The following is a 16,305-nucleotide window of genomic DNA, read 5'->3' on the forward strand; positions in this document are numbered from 1 at the left end:
GAATAAGACTGTATGAGTTGCAAGAATAAAGCACTACTTCTTCCATCCAACCCTGCACTCCCCAAATGTAACCTATCTTCTTAGTCCTTCTTAAAATCTAACATCACCTGGCATAATATAATTTTTTAAATTTATTTTTCCCCACACTCAAACAAAGAGTCATGTGGATCTGTGGATAGTGTTTGTTCCCTGAAATATCTCCCACAGTAGGAATAGAGCCTAGTCACAAGAAGATTTTAAGAAATATTTCATGAAATAAATAAATGAAGTTAATACAAAGAAAACAGCCATGTTAAGGGAAGTTGCAGGCCTCTCCCCTTCCACAAGGTTTTCTTTATGGTTATTATGATATTGTACCAAGTGTAAAATAAAAAAAAGTGGAGACATCCCCTTTATTCCTGCCAGAAAACACTAAGTTCTGAGATTGGCAACCTCTGAGAACTGCTGATGGTTAGGAAACCTGAGAGGTGGGCAGAGATCAGACAATTCAGAAAACAGAAGAAGCAAGTGAGGGGCCCGAGACAGGCTTGGGGAGAAGAAAGGGATGAAGCTCAACACATCACACAAGATCATAGAATCTTCCCTCCCTCCCTCCCTCCCTCCCTCCCTCCCTTTCTTCCTTCCCTCCCTCCTTTCTTTCTTTCCTCCCTCCTTCTCTCCCTTCTTTCCTTCCTTTCTTCCTCCTACTCTTTCTTTAAAATACAGCAGCTGATTTCTTGGTCATCAAATTCATTACAGTAGTCAGAAAGGACATTAAGCATGGATTCTGTTTTAAAACAGTTGGGATGGATTGCAACCATCCACAACGGTGGAGGTAGCCTCCAGCTGAAGAAAGAAGCCAATAAGAATGGCTGAGGAAGTCTAGCTATGTGCTTAGAGCCAATTGTATTCACAGAATGTCCGAAGATGAACACTTTCTAGTTAAGCAATGAGGATTATTTTCACTAAATAACCTCACTTCTACTTATAGATGAATTCCTTACCACTACAAGAATATTTTTTTAGTAACCTATCATTCACCAAAATGACACCTTTTAAAGTTACTTCCTAGAATCATTGTGGCTGTCACTCACTCTCATAAATCTTTCCAAATCCCTTTACAGCCAGCTTGAGAGCCCAGCCTCACACAATTGAGGTTATAAGTCAGCTACACCTGTTACCTGTAAAACGTGGTTTATTACAAATGCAATTGTAAACCTAGATGCACTGATGCTGGTTTTATGGTGAAAGTCAAGCAGCCCTCGGCTTTTCTATCTGATCCCCTACAGTTGTCTTGAGCAAAGTAGAAACTCGCATAATGGCTACTCTTGATTCTGGTGAATTATAAGTCCTGCTCTCATGAATCATTTCCCTAAGATAAACTGTATTACTCATGGATGATTAAAAAGTAAACAAAGCTATGACAATGCCATCTCTTCAAAAGCTTAGCATTTTTCTTAAGCAGGAATGCAGTTTTTTCTCTGACATAGGTTTCCTGTCTCTATTACAAATCTACCAATTATATCTTAACTCCATAAACTGCTCCCTCTCATTTTCAATGAATGAATTATCCTCATCTTAAATGCTATGGAAATTGGCTCAGCACAGTTAAATTGCTGCCATCCTTCTCCCGAAATAGTAATAATGATTTATATTTGTATGCCTTGTCACAATTTGCAAATTCCTTACACATAAAATTTTTTTACCTATGAGTGAGGTACTCTCAGTTGCAGTGTTACAGATATAAAAAGTAAAGTTGAGGAGAGCTTGATAATTACAGAAAAAACTCAAAACAAACAAACAAAACCCTCACACAGTGTTGGGCCTGATGACGCAGACCTGTGATCCCTGCTATTTCAGAGCCAGAGGAAGAAGGATGCTGGGTTCAAGGCCTGCTTCCCTAGTTTCCATAATGAGCAAGACCAGTCTGATCAAAAGAAGAGGTAAAAAGAGGGCTGAGGCTCAGTGGTAGAGTGTTTGCCTAACATGAGTGAAGAATGGAGTTCGATTCCTAGAACAACAACAAAATCTATCAGCGACCATTCTCTTACCCACTCAGCCTCAGTCTCTACTCCCTCACATCAGGGTGGTCTCCTATGGACTTCGGAATGAGAGACCAGTTTTAAGAACCTGAGCACTCCAGAGTCAGATAGATAGATAGATAGATAGATAGATAGATAGATAGATAGATAGATGTATATATAGATATATCTGAGTCCCCTGAATCTGCTCCCTCCCCCTAACCTCTGCCTGAGCCCCAAACCAATTACTGGTTTATGGTTTTCCTATTGGTACTAGAGCTAAAGTGAGAGATCACCCCTGCTTTCTTATTGTGACCTAACAACACACTTAGACTCTCTCAGCTTTGTGTCCTTAGGAATGAGAACCAGTTTCCACCTGGCTAGGAACGCACCCCTAGACCACAAAAGTCTCTCGCAGTTCTTACATGATGAAACTGACACCCACCTACACAGAATGAGGCGCTTTACAGAAAATCCCTCAAAGTGCTTCAGATACAGGCTAAGACCTCTCTTTCTGTCTATCTAAGTTCAGATGAAGCCCATGGCAAGGAGCCAACCACACAAACAGTTCCCAGATGGCAAGCTTCTACACTACTGTACAAAGCACATTTGTTTTCATTACGAGTTGATTATCACAATCAAAACTTTCTCTCAGACATTTCTTTAGCCGAGGAGGAGGAGAAGATGGAGGAGGAGGAGGAGGAGGAGGAGGAGGAGGAGGAGGAGGAGGAGGAGGAGGCAAATCAGAACACCAAGTTCTAGGGAGATCGCTACTTCTATTGCGATCCTTCAGACATACCTAAATAGAAGAGAATGTCACTGTCTCAATTAGATGCATTGATGCTTGTACATAATATTATAAAACTCAGGTTAATACTAGCTAAAATATAAATGGTTTTCTGCTAACAATTCACAGTTGGCATTATAGAAACAGGGTGGAATTCTTAAAAGGTTCCCAAGGAATCTACATTTCTTCCTGCTTTCTGCTCTCCCACCCGTGATGGATGGCCCTCCTCCATCTGAATCAAGATGGTTGCTTTAGTTCTGGACATGACCATCCTCCATGGGACAGCAAGATGGGGCAGATGAGGAAGAGTGCACCTCACCCCTTTTACTACTTTTCCAACCCACATGCAACTTTTCCACAGACAGCCTAGTGGCTAAAAATTGGTTACACAGCCACATTGAGCCTCAAGTGAGGCCATAATAGCCTTTGCGTTTATGCTTGGTGACTTTTTACTTCACTGAAATTGAGGCTCTATTACCAAGTAATAAAGCAATAAAAAAAATGAATAATAGGAGGCAACTGGAGGGGGACTGCCATCTGTTCCATCTCAAGCCACTGTTAGAACACGTCTCCAATCAGGGGAATCCCTTAATCCACCTTTCTCCCAGGCTCAGGACTTGCCCTAGTACCTCTCTACCCAAGTCACAAGTCTGTTAACTTGGCAGAGTTCACAAATGCAACTTGGTGCCTGGCTAGCTGCAAAGGACTTTTCCAGGGAAACTTATTTTAACTCCTGGACTTCCTGCTCTTGAGTTCCTGACTCAGTAAATCAGAGGATGGTCTCTGAAAACTAAACTCTAAAAGCAAATGCAAACAGAAGTGTCTCTCTGAAATGGCGCTGGTTCATGAGTATGTTTGGTTGGTGAAAATCCACAGGGTTCATCTGACTTGCAATGCTCGTAAGGCATTGTCTTCTCTGTGTGTGCTATGCTTGCATCAAAGGTGTTTTTCAGGTAAAGAGTGTTTCCAGGTGATTCTGTTGCACACCATGTTAGAGTGCAGAGGAAGACTGGAGCAGAGCTTGATTCCACCCAGTCCTGAAACCTTTGCACGCGCTGTTTCCCCTATTTGGACTGCTGTTACTCTTACACACATGCACAGAAACAAGTATTGGCTTGACCACCCCTCACTACACTTAGTTTGAGACCAGGTGAGAGGAGGGTAGACGTCACGATATTGTCGCACGTTTTGTTTTCTGATAAATCTAAACTCATCCTACTACTTCTCAGAATTACTTCTCAGTAATTCAAGGTGTATTGGCATCTGCTTTCCCTGGTTTCTAGTCATTGTCTCCCTTCTCTAGTATCTCCTCCCCTCTGTCTCTCAGGGCCTATCCGTGACTGGGAAAAAAACTTGCAGCTTTTATATAAGAAGTGGGACAAATAAATGAGCCATCAGAATGGTAGGAAAATAAGAGTTATGGGAAAAGAGAATATTCACCTCGGCCAGGCCTGTTGGGTAGAGCAGTGCAGCCCCAGTTGCCACATTCAACGACAGGAAAATATGCTGGGCAGGGCATTACCACAGGAATTCTGGGCTTGGGTCCCACTTGGAGTAACGAGGAAGACACTCTGGGCAAGTCCAATGCAACATAAGTCTGTCTTGAGTGAGAATATTATAACATCTTCTTGTAACAGCAAGGATACAGAACACAAAACAGAAATGCCACATTCCACTAAAGCTTGGTCTCCCCATTAAAAATTATGGGTGGAGATGTTTTGACATACTTGCCTGTCTTATCAACCCCAAATAAAACATTCACGGCAGTTATAACAATTTTTTTTTAACCTCAGATCTATTTTGGAATGCTTGCTGATGGTGCAAGTGTTCCCTTGTGGAAATATGCTTGCTCTTCAAACAATGCCAAATGGAACCATTTTCTGGGCATATAGAGCATTTTATTTTGAAAATCCTTGCTGATGTATGCAGGGCCTGTGCAGTGTCAAGACACATATTTAATCACGCATCCCTGGGAGAACAGCTTAGCATCATTAGCCTCCTCATACAGATAAGAATGCTGAAATCTAAATAGGTTGACTAGAGGTTGCTGAATGCTTCCTAACAGCAGAATACTCTAAAACGTTGTGTTTTAGAAAAAAGCGAGGTCATAAAGGAAAAAGACTAGTGAAAACAGCCCAGAGGCAAAGAAAAATTACATTTTTGTAGTGAAAGCTTTCACAGTTGGTGTCAAAGAACACACTGTTCTCTTGAGCAATGTACAGTTTTTCTCACTCAGGATTTGGGGAAATTAGACAACTTCATCTGCAGAATCCAGGCAAATTAAAGGTCTATCTGTGGCTTTCCTCTATGGAGTTCAATGTACTAAGAACATTCTGGTTTTGTTATTGCTATCAACATTGTGCATAATCAATGTGTTGTAGTTGGTACTGTATCCTATACAAACCTAATAAACAAGCAATAGGAATAATGTCAACTCTAACTTTTTGCCAAGCATCTATTGAATGGCAACTCTGAGTCAGTCAATGAGGTGAGCCTGGAGACTCAGTGGTAAATAGGATAGCCCCCACCTTTTCATGGCTTTCTGTCTAGGCTTTTCTATCTAACTCCAAACAGTTAAAAGGTACTATGTTGCTGAGGCTGGAGAGATGGCTATGTGTATAAATGGCTTCCTGAGCAACTGCAACCCCAACACTGTGGGGTAGGAAGAGAGAGGAGGATTTCTGGGGTTTGCTGGCTGCCAGCCTAGACCTTAGTTTAATAAGGGATCCTGTCCCAAGGAAACATGGTAGAGCGTGATAGAGCAGGACACCCAACACCCTCCTTTGCCCACCCCCAGAGGCATGCACAAGGCACACGCACGCGCATGTTCATGCACACACATACACACACACACACACACACACACACACACACACACCTCATATACATGCACTCCCACACTCCCACAAATATCATGTTGGTTAAATTAAAGAGGTATACAAAGTATTTCAGAAACAAAAAAAAGTGTGAAATGTGCTCTGCCCATTGGAAACAATATAACTAGAGGATGGAATATTTAAACAATGTCTTAAAGTGGAGTAAGGTGAAATGCATTCTGTGCAAACAGATTTGTAAATGAAAAACTGCAAAGCATAGCAGTGTCATCTGGCCTGAGTGTGCTAACAAGGGAGAAATAAGGCTGGAAAGGCAGAATGAGATGGGCTGGTGACAGGTGATGATCAGTGAGGACTCATCGAAGGATCTACACTAGGAAATGCCCATGATCATCTCTGCTTTCTCAAACTGGGCTGAAAGGGGAAAGTACTGGAGGCCAATAGGCCAGTTAGGAGATCCTGAATTCATGTGGTAGCCCAGGACAGAGATGATAATGACCTGAACCACGGTGATGGCAGCTATGGTAGAAAGACCCAACAGTATCACGTTAAGTGAGAAAAGCCAAACTCAAAAAGGCAAGTATCACTTGTACTCTCTCAAATGTGGAATTTAGGAGAAAAACAACAACAACCATATGAAAACAGAAGGGAAACTGTTAAGAAAAGGGAAAGGGCCGAAGTTTAATAAAATATAAGGGGAATAAATGTAAGCAAAGAATATCATACACATGCATGAACATGTAATGAAACCCATTATTTTTTACAACTAAAAAAAGTTTAAAATAAGACCCAATACAACACAAGGGTGGCAACTTGGTAGTAAGTGATTCTGATGTCATTGTCTGAATAGAGATAATGGGAGGAAATCATTTTGGAGAAGTTAATGGTGAGGTTTTACAATGTATATGGTTTTCTTTCTGAAAAAAAAAAATAGAGGATTGGGGAAATAAACGTCTTGTATTGCCTGACTTTTAGTACCTTAAAATCTTCAGCTTGAAATGAAGAATTGATGGAGTTGGAAGAGTTCTGCTAGGAATTTGTAAGTTTATGAGTTCAGCATAACATGTTTGAGGTGTTGTTTTGCCTCTCTTAAGGGACAGAGTTTTCCCTTCTTAGACCCAGCTATTGGCCTTGCAGACAAATCTTTTCTTTTTATAACATCAGTTAGGAAGTGAGGCTAGCAAATTGACATATAAAATGGGGGTTGAAGGAGAGCACTGAGATTATGCTTTTCAATTAAAATCAGCACAGCAAAGAAGTATCTGCATGGCCATAGTTCAGCTCTATTCATAACAGTCAAGACATGGTATCAAATTATCAGGAGATGCATAAAGAGGTGCTAAATATATAGGTGTATGTAAATACTAGCCACAAAGAAGAATGAAATCTTGTTATTTTCTGAAAAAATGGATAGAACTGGAGGTCATTATGTAAATGGAAATTAGCCAAGCACAGAAAGGAAAATACTAAACAATCATTTTCATATGTAGAAGGTTGTTTATTTGTTTCATGTTTTGAAGGCACTCTAATGCAGTGGTTCTCAACTTTCCTAATGCCGTGACCCTTTAATACAGTTCCTCACATTGTGGTGACCCCCAGCCATTAAATTATTCTGTTGCTATATCATAACTGTAATTTTGCTATTGTTATGAATCATGATGTAAATATCTGATATGCAGGATATCTGATATGCAATCCCTGTGGGGGTTTTGTGACCCACAGGTTGAGAAACGCCACTGTAATGTATCAGAGGCTGCTCTCTAACTTATTATGTAATCTTGGGTTACCTTGAGCTCCTTATCCTTCTGCAGCCACTTCCAGAGTATTGGGATTATAGATAGATGTGTGCCAGTACACCTGCTTTATGATGTGCTGGGGAGGAAACCCAGGGCTTCATAGATGCTAGCTAAACACTCTACTAACTAAGCTACAGCCCAGTCCCAGTTTTTTGTTTTTGTTTTTTTAAGTCAACTTGAGTACAGAATAATGATGACTAAAGGCTGGAAACAGATAGCAATGATAAAAGGAGACTGGATTTGATTAGTGTGTATTATGTGTGCTGAAATGTACACTAATTTATATGTATAATTAATATGTTAATTAAAACTTTTAAGGAAAAATAAATAGAACAAGATTACCAATTTTAACATAATATTTTTATTAATTATTTGAGAATTTCTTACAGTGTATTTTGATTCACACTCATTCCTCCCCCTAATTCCTTTCAGGCTTACCTCCCAACTTCATGTCTTCTGTTTGGCTTTGTTTTCCTTTTTAATAACTCACTGAGTCCAATTTGTGTGGTCCAGATACTCAATGAGTGTGGAGCCATCCACTGGAGTATGGTCAACTTACCAGTGGCCACACTTTTACAGAAGATTGATTGTATCACTGTCAATAACTCCTCAGCTAGAGGTAGGGCCTCATGAGACCCTCTCTCTGCCATGCTACAGGGTTGAGTGGCTCGATCTTGCACAAGTCCTGGGTAGGCAACCACAGATGTTATGATTCATGTCCTCTCCAAAGGCACTATTTCAATCTGGTCCTCCCTGATATCTGGCTTTTATACTCTTTCTACCTCCCCTTCCCTGATGGTTCCTGAGCCTTGATTGGAGGGTGTGATATAGATGTCTCTTTTGTGGCTAAGCACTGGCATTTAACTCTATATATTTTGACTAGTTGTGAGTGTCTTCATTAACCACAGCCTACTGAACAAAGAAACTTTTCTGAAGAGGTCTGAGAACTGTACCTATCCATGAGTAAAGAGATACAAATTTAGAGGGAAGTTTGACATCATGTCCACTTAGCATTATCCATTTTCCTAAAAGGAAATTCCTCTATACATTCCCACAGTGCCTCATATCACAGCAGCTGGCCATCACAATAAATTAAATACAGAAAAAAGTAGAGAGCCATACAGAGCATTAAAATATTCTAAGGGAGTAACTAACAACTAGTGAAGGCATTTTTGTAAATTATAATGAAGGACTTATTGACTTACTAAAGTAGCATAGTTTCAGCAGTCACATAAGCAACAGTTGAGACACTTTGGCAAATGAAGAGTTCAGTTCGAGGACAGAGCCATCTAATTGCTCATTTGCTTTAAATTTTAAAGTTAATTGATGTGCATGCTAAAGACTGCAGTCACACAGAGCCATTCAGAGCTGTGCTAATTTGTGCACTGCACCACATACTTTCTCTCTACCACCGTCACCATCACAGTCTAGCCTTATAGATAAGGATACAGATGTGGTCTATCTAGCCATCAAACAGAAGTTCTCTATTCCCTCTAAAGCTCAAATCTATCAATTATTTGAATGCATGGCCTCTTCTATCTATCTATCTATCTATCTATCTATCTATCTATCTATCTATCTATCTCCATACAGTAAGAAAAGATAATCTTCCATTGCTAAATATGCTATTCCATTTTTGCTTTATTGTTTTTATTTTACTTAAATGTTCCTCTTACCTAATGGTCTTCAGTGGGCAAATGGCTTCATTACAGGTGTGTGTGTGTGTGTGTGTGTGTGTGTTTACCTTATTCAATTATATATTTTTACCATTGCGCACAGGTACTCCATGCATAGTGACCTGTTTTACGATCCCCTATATCTCATTACCACTGCGGTCTGCCCTCCTGAGTACCCACAAATTTCTCTCCTGTGTTCATGTTTATCCCTCTTGTTTTGCAACTTAGTGAAATGAACCAGGGTCATCTGTGAACCTTCAGTTTGAAGGTGTCTATTGGAGCCTGATGGGCTCAGCAGTAGATACACAACTAAAGACAGGACAGCAGTTCTCCCTTTAAAATATGTCCTCCAAAAGATAGCTGTCTCATATTTCCTAGTTCAATTTGTTGACTTGAACTATATTGTTAGTTCACCAGAAAGATATATTGTTTAAATGTATATTGCATGGGAGCATTATTGAAGTTTTATTTGACCAAGTTCATTTCAAACATGCTGAATGAGGAAGAACATTGGACATTAAATAATACTTTTGTTCATGGGCCAAAAGGATATAACCTTTCATATGGAAACTTCTTTTCTCTGGAAGTTGCTTCTAATAGTAAGTCACTATCATCTCCAATTTCTCTGTGACTTACCTGTTTTTCCTAAGCACCTATTGCATTAAATGCACTTCAGGGTAACTAATGTTTCACAGTAATTAAACACCTATTTTTTTTATAAATAGCTAATAGATTTTCAGATTAGAATCCATTTATTGAATGTGACTTTGAATGTGCCTGTTTAAAAATAGCTTGTCCCATTTCAAGTGAATCATGTCACTGCAGACCACCTTAAGGGTTATAGTGAGACCAAAGCTGGGAGAGAGCTACAAATATGCATGCTTTAACCTTTAGAAAGGGGTCATTATTTGGTTCAGTATTACACCCAATTACATCCACATCGGTTTTAAGCAATCACGTGCTAAAAGATTAAGCCCATGGATTTTGCTTTATGGCTACATGTAGAATGATTTTAATACTTTTATATTTTTTATTTGGAGGAAGAAGTGACTGTGAAATGTTCTTTAATAAGCATCAATAAAAGATGAAAGTGCTTTTCCTGGAAAAGTAGAATATGGTTAAAGGAAATGATTATTATCTGCATTTCATACCATTCCTAGAAATGTTTTACCTGAGTATTTTGGCTAGTGGGATTAAGGGAAAGAAAGGAATGTACCAAGATTTTGTACAAGAGAAATCTGAGCCTCCTATTTCATCTGGAAACGGAATCATTTTACAGCCATTTAGGCCTCAGACACAGAAGTGATCTGTAGTCTGCAGCTTTGTTCTCTAGGACAAGGCAGAACCTTGTGTTCAACAGGAGGAGGAGCCTTCTGTGACAACTCTCTGAACAAAAAGAAACCTTTCTTGGCTCATGTTAGCACACTCATGTAATCTTTAGGTAGGTCTTTTTGCTCTCACTAGATTGTGACTATAATTACATGGAGCTAAGGAGATGCCCAAGTCTTATAACAAGAGGCGTAGGTCATTAACAAGTTGAGATTATAAATGCCATCTTGGAAACATCATTTGGATTTAGTCAACCTGAAAAATATATCTACCCTTTTCTTCTTGTAAAACAATGTTATAGTCCATGTTTTAAATGGTTTGGTGGCCATGAATGCAGGGCCTTAGCTTGCCAATGCTGTTTTTCTTTTTTAACATGGTATTGTTGTCATATTATGTTTGCCTAATCATCCATCCACTCCTTTATTCATTTAATCTTCCCAATGTTATAAGGCATTTAAAAGAAGGGTGAGAAAAGGCATTCCTATATTAAATATTTAAATAGCGTAAGACTATATGATGAAATAAAAGTTAGCTCCAAAATGAGTGAGAAAAGGACTTGAGGAAAATTATCTATGTGGGCAGTAATTGTCCAGGGAAGCATCATTTTAAGTTGCCCACATTAAGTAAAAATGTCAAGTAGCTCCAGCCCAAAGCCTCCATTTCACCGTCTCTGGCTCCAGGTTCCCACTGTCCTGATGCTGTCTTGCATCATTTCTCCTCCGGTATACAAATATCATACCAATTGGCTCAGGGAATCTCCATTACAAATTTCTCTAAGTCAAGTCACATATGGTCCCACCCCCTGTTATTCCTGGAGCTCATTCAGTTTTATAGACTATCAACTTGAGTGTCTTGTTTTCTACAGAGAAACTCACATACTAATTGCAGGTATAAACTTTTTCTACTCTTAATACTTCCTAGACTAACACAAAGCAATGGTTTAATCATGGTCATACTAAACATCAGCTTAGGCAAGGGGGTGGTAATAATAACTTTGACCAGAAGACCAAGCAATAAAGCCATGCTCTCCCAATGCCCTAGGCTGAGCTTTCTTAAACTGGATTCCTTGACAGTAAGGACACATCAGGTCTTGTTGCAATAGAGGAGACAATAACTACAGAGGACCCAGGAAAGTGCTCTTAAGAGACGCACCTTCAAAAGCAGTTTGGTCAAGAGCACCGGGGAGCAGAGGAGCTGCCTGGCAAAGCTCTTGCAATGGAGGAATCAATTGTAATGAGTGAGGATGACCCCTGAGTGTTGCTGCAAACTGAAGAAAGGGCCAGACCTTTTATCCCAGTCATTTTTATCAGTCATTGGCCACAAGATGTTTCTTAGTTGAGGTGGTTCTTTGGTCAAGGCAATAATCTGTGGCAGAGGACAAGTTCCACTACAAAACAGTGTAAGCAGACAGCAGCCAATGTGGCCAGTATCTGGGAGATGGAGATGTTATTCCTGATGAGAAATTTCTGGAGGAAGCCAGTGTCTGAGGGTAAAATGAGAGTGTGTCTATTTGTATTAGGTAGTCTTAGCTCCTGAGTTTAAGACTAGACTTCTCCCACAACCACAGAGGCCCTTCTACATAACCTAGATTTCCAGTGTGTAATCAATAAACTAAGTTTGATGACTCAAGATTGTTGTTCTAATCATTGTAATAGGGCACTCAGGTGACAGTAACATAATGTCACAATCTCCCTAGATGGCCCAAATGATCTCATCAAGTTCTGAATCATCCTTCCTTGGGGGGACACAGAGAACACTTAATTTGAGGCTTTTGCTAAAACTCCAGAAGTCACCTACAATGAGTATGGGCTTTTAACTTAAATTCATACATTTTACCCCATGATTTGAGAATATAATGCATTTTGAATTGTAACTCTATCCTTGTAATGAATCGAGAAGCTTGGTCTTTACAAAAATCAACACATTTATGTACATAGATACAAAAACAGCACTCTGAGTCACCATGGGCTTACAAACCTTTAATTCGTTAAGTAATTAAAGATGAGATTTCTTACTTTCAATTTACTACAGTGTAACTTTTAATTTATCTCATCATACTTCTAATACTAGGTAATGTCACTAAGAGAATGAGGTTCCTCACTTTAGATTGGGTAACTTAACGCAGTGCCATTTTATCTAAAATATTCAGACTTTTCCTTCTACTAAAAATAACTGGTGTTGAATTCAAAACACATTCCGCTGGGCCAATAATCATATCCTCTAATTATCCAGTCTAAATTGATGATGATCTAAGTAGAGTCTCTAATCTGTTTAGACATACTCTTTTTTCAATCATCTTGAGAGATATTCAAAGTTGTTATTTGCAAATTCTTAAAATCATTTGGAAATTCAATTTGTACCCCTCAATCTGCCAATTATATCAAATCATGAGCTCTTTGGCCAGCTTCAGGCTGGATGACATTGGAATTCTAACTAAGGAAGTTGAAAAGCTATGTGAGTTGGCTGAGTCCCAATAAACACCAAGTCAAAAAAATTGACTTCACTCAAAGAGTCTGATAATTCTATTCATTTAACTCGTGACTGTGTTAAGACTGCTGCTGATTCTCTGGAATGGGGCAAACAAGTTCCCAATAACTAATCTGTACAGTTATTTGATGACCCTCCCGGTTAAAGGAGTTGGCACAATGTTTCTTAGCTCCCAAACTAAAAAGCCACAGGCCTTTGTGCTACCTACTCATTTCAGGGGGCAGGTAGAACTGCTCATGAGGATAATTTAGGCTTTCTTTGCAAAGGCAAACTAATTTGTGCACAAGCAAGCATGCTGGATGTGATGGTTAGTTTTATGTCAACTTGACACAAGCTAGAGTCAATTGAGAAAATTCCCCACCAGACTGGCCCGTGGGCAAGCTGTGGTGCAATTTCCTGATTGATGATTAATGTGGAAGGGCACAGCTCACGGTAGGTGGTTCCACCCCTGGGCTGGTGGTCCTGGGTTCTATAAGAAAGCAGGCTGAGTAAGACATGATGAGCAAGTCAATAAGCAGCACCCTTCTATGCCCTCTGCATCAGCTCCTGCCTCCAGGTTCCTGCCTTGTTTGAGTTCCTGCTCTGACTTTTCTCAGTGATCAACTACAAACTGTAAAATGAAAAAAGCTCTTTCTTCCCTAAGTTGCTTTTGGTTATGGTGTTTTATCATGGCAATAAAAACTCTAACTAATACAGGGAAACTCTGTTGTTAAGGCATTAATTCTAATTAAAAGAAAAATAAGAAGTTGTACTCATAGATCTCTTCTTAGCATATATTTGACTAAAACAATATCTAGGAGTGGAAGACATGGGAAAGATTAGCTAGGCCATGAAGAAACATTGCTTGCTGGTTTGCTTTCATGATGGACAGTAAATTATAAGATGAAATAAACCCTTTTCTCCCCAAGTTGCTCTTGGTCATGGTGATTGTCACAGCAATAGAATGTAAACTAGGACAGATGGTTTGGGAATAAGTCATCCTTCACAGTCTCCTTTGAAATACCAATAAAGACAAATCCTTTGTCTTTCCCTTTGAGCTTCTGAAAGGCAGGATGTTCATAACAATGCTTAATACTTAAATAATACCTTTCTCCTTCAAAGAGTTTTAAATAGAGTAACTACCTATTAGAATCTGTGCCTACCTGGGCAGGGGCGTCCCTTACCTCAACTCCAGCTAAACTGTTCAACATCCAGTGTTAAAGTGTGGTGAGAGTGAAATGGGGGCCAGGGGAATAATTGGTCCATAATTGTCCTGAACCACATACAGTGTCTGGTAAAGTTCCTGGGCCCTTTTATGTCCTTTAAGATTGACCATATTTTTCAATAATATTTTGTATTCTTTTTCCCTTATTGAAAAGGAATCTGTGTTCATCGTGGTTTTTTTTAAAGCCTTAATAAATATAGGCAAGGAAATCAGTGAATTATTAATCGGCTTCATAGGTGAACTCATTAACCTTATCAATTCTTTGTTTGTAAGAAGTGCAGTGAGGCATAGGAAGGATGCCGGAGTTTTATGACTGAGAGTTGTTCAGGCATAACGAGAGAAGTACAGCGAGCCTGAGAAGTAGCAAGATGTATTTACATCCTGAAATTCGATGTAAAAAACATTAAAGCTATCCTTTACTTGTTTTGTTTTGCTGAGACCACATCTTGCTGTGCAGCCCTGGCTGGCAGGAACTTGCTCTAGGTGGCAGCATGTGTTGAGACAGTTCTCCTGCCTTTACCCCTAGTGCCAGGATTACAGACACAGGCCACTGCTCCTGGCCTACATCCATCTACTCTTAAGCAAAATGATTTGGTTTGAATTTTAGTAGCACAAATATTCACTAAGAAGTGTTAACTCTGTTTTGGCTATTTTTTGTTGTTGTTCTTCTTCTTCAGATTCATTATAAACATAACATTTCACAACAGGTTCCAGATCAAGTCAATTTGTGCATTTATTTTTCAGACTTCTTGAATTTTTTGTACTCTTTTGAAGAGTTAATTAGCTCACGTATAATACTTCATACAGATTTTGCTGCTAAGAGAAACACTAAATAATGGGGTCGGGGAAATATTGTAAAATGTGTAACAGGTAAAGAAGTTCTAATGAATGCCATTGAAGCAGGGAAAACATCTCCCTTGTTAGGACCAAAGGGAAATCATCCTCGCCAGGAACTTTCTAGATGGCTCATGCTAACCTATAGTATCTAGCTCCCATCTTCCAATTCTCTGGTATGTTCACTTTCTGTATGTACTGTACATAATATAAGATGTGCCTAAAAGACAGAAGTCTGGTTTGTCACCCTGCTGTCTGAATAGACTTTTTCTCCCAAGCTAGAACATCACTGCTTCCAAAGAAAGCTTTCTCCTTTATATTTCATTACATTTTCCCTAAGTGTCTCCCAAGCCCCTGTTATGCCACTTCAGGGAGTTACCATAACTCTGTCCCTGACAAAAGTTGTAATGCAGTATCCTTCCAAGGTACAGTAATGCAGCCCTGTTCCATCTCCCAATGTGTCTTGTTCTGATAGCAAGAAAGATAGAGAAAAGCTCAAATGACGACCTTTAACCCACCTAAATCCGTATTCCTTGTAAAGAGTTTTCTTGGAAGTCCTACCCAGTAATATCTGTTCACAGTTCAGAATGGGCTAACATCATTGCCTTTATCCTTAAGAAAGACTTGGGAATACAGGTTTTTGTTTCAGATGTTTTATTTATTTCAGTTTTTTTTTCATTTGTATGTAGGATAGGGAGAATGAACATTAGCTAGTTAACTATCTTGGCCCCAATCATTAACAATGAAGTTTTTATAGATGTAGATGTATGTATTTGTATGTACTCCAAAGAAAGCATGAACTCAAAGTGAGAAAAAGTGTCTTAGTTAGTGTTCTAAGAGACACCATGACCACAGCAATTCTTATAAAGGAAAACATTTAATTGGTGCTGGCTTACAGTTTCAGAGGCTTAGCCTATTATTGTCATGGCAGAAAGCATGGTGGCGTGCAGGCAGACATAGTGCTGAAAAGGTAGCTGAGAGTTCTTCATCTGGATCAGCAGGTAGCAGGAAGAGAGAGTGACACTGGCCCTGGCTTGAGCTTCTGAAATCTCAAAGGCCACCCCCAGTGACACACTTCCTCCAACAAAGCTACACCTACTCCAACAAGACCACACCTCCAACAATGCCACTCCCTATGAGTCTATGGGGGCCATTTTCATTCAAATCATCACAAAAAGTAAAACATTTATTTATATAGACAAGTCTCAACCTATTAGAATTTTTTCTTAGAAAAAAACCAAATCTATGAGAATTCCCAATAAAAGACAAATATCTAAAGATGTGATAAAGGTAAAAAATCATGATGACTAAAATTAGCTCTTATTCTCATGGATCTCAGTCTAGTCACATAGATGTTT

This window comes from Peromyscus eremicus, chromosome 9, assembly GCF_949786415.1.
Source record: "Peromyscus eremicus chromosome 9, PerEre_H2_v1, whole genome shotgun sequence".
Classification (NCBI taxonomy): domain Eukaryota; kingdom Metazoa; phylum Chordata; class Mammalia; order Rodentia; family Cricetidae; genus Peromyscus; species Peromyscus eremicus.